This window comes from Leptopilina heterotoma, unplaced genomic scaffold (genome assembly GCF_015476425.1).
Source record: "Leptopilina heterotoma isolate Lh14 unplaced genomic scaffold, ASM1547642v1 Lhet_304, whole genome shotgun sequence".
Taxonomy (NCBI): domain Eukaryota; kingdom Metazoa; phylum Arthropoda; class Insecta; order Hymenoptera; family Figitidae; genus Leptopilina; species Leptopilina heterotoma.
The window spans coordinates 133,793-135,552 of record NW_025111008.1 but is presented as its reverse complement, the minus strand read 5'-3'; positions in this window follow the sequence as shown (position 1 = coordinate 135,552).

The window sequence follows — 1,760 nt, the reverse complement described above, 5'->3', positions numbered from 1 at the left end:
TACTCATTTCGAGACCGACTTCCAAATGCGTTGCAACAAAAGTGAGTGGGGTTTTTTTCTGTGTATCCATTGACAAGAAAAAGAGAAACTACACGCGCGTTATTTTAGCTAGTATTCTATATTTGCGGTCTATATTATGTGAGTTTTAAGGTACTATATTTAATTTGGAAATGTGAGTTTCCCCTTCTATTCACTTTTTACATTATCAATGCTCATTTTCTAGTTTGATATATATTTTTCGATATATTCGATCTTTCTTCTCAATGTCTTTTTTAAGAAAGGAAATATACTCTGGAAATATGAAAGCAATCGATAAAGAATAACAAAAAAAATTGTAGCCGCTATCGGTTCGCACGTTTTAGACCTCTAAAAAGCGTTATTGTTTAAAAGTGAATCCTCAACCGGGCCATTTTCTAATAAAAAAAATTTGTTTAGTAGGGTAAGTGATACAGTCTACGGCCACTTAAGGACAGACCGGAACATTTTATTTTTTTTCCAAAAAATGGTCAACTTTTCGAATTTTTAACTATTTGTTATGAGTTCGTGGCACTTTTGCGATAAAAATTTGCTAATTTTCTTTAACGAATGATCATTATGCAACGAAATAAAACAATAATTTCACAAAAAGTAGAAAACATCTATAGTCGGCCATTGATACAATAGTCGGACACAACAGATACAGTAGTCAGCCACCATAAATATTAATAAATATTAGCTAATCTACGAAGTTTTTTATTTAATTTGATATTAGAACGTAAAATCTAGAGTCTTTTTGTTAAAAATAAATATTACTTTGAAAGAAACGTTGTTGTATTCTTTTATTATTACGTGTTTAAAGTCACGCATTATAGGTTATGTCAGATGTATACACTAAGTCTCGTCGCTTACTAAGCACCTGTCAAATGTACTATAACGTGAAATTTTATTTTCTCGAATTATTTTAAAGCACTTAAAAGTTTTTACTATGCAATATTTTTGTTTATCGCAGAACTTTAGGTTATCAGGAAAATTAAAAAAAAATTTCACCTTTCGACATTAGTGATTTGTTTTAATTTCACGGAAAATAAGATAAAGTGGCCGACCACTGGGGGTGGCCGAACTTACTATCACTTACCCTATATTATATTCTCATCAAAAATGAGAAAGTCTTGTTTTTTGGTCCATTTTAGGACATATAATATATACTAAATACGAAAATTTAATAGGCTAAGTGCACCAATATTGTCGAGGATCATAATTTTCTTTTTCAAATAAATAGTACAATACACTCCTATTTTGAATCAGTCAAAATTTGATTGATTCAATCAGTTACGCATATTTTTACTGATAAATCATTAATTTTTATTGCCACAATCATTTTGACTAGTAAATATGTCAAATATTGTCACTTATTCAATCAATCACTGAATTTAACTGAAAACCAGTCATTTTATTTAACTGATTTGTCTGTCGATTATTTTAACTAACTTAGATCCGTCATTTTAACAAATACACCTGTTATGTTTTTTAAATATACAAATAAATTATATTTACACTACCGACGGAAATTGTGCGAACGCTAACATCTCAAGCTATTAAAAAACACACCCGCACAGAAAGAGTGCGACTTTGACTCCTGGCAAAATTTAGAAAAGTTGATAAAAAAATTGTTACTTTCACAGACTATTCCTTGTAACCTAAGCTTTGAATAGAGACAAAGGACAGCAAAAAATATTATCAGGTTCCCGAGATATTACAAAAAGCCAATTGCGTGGCTGTGA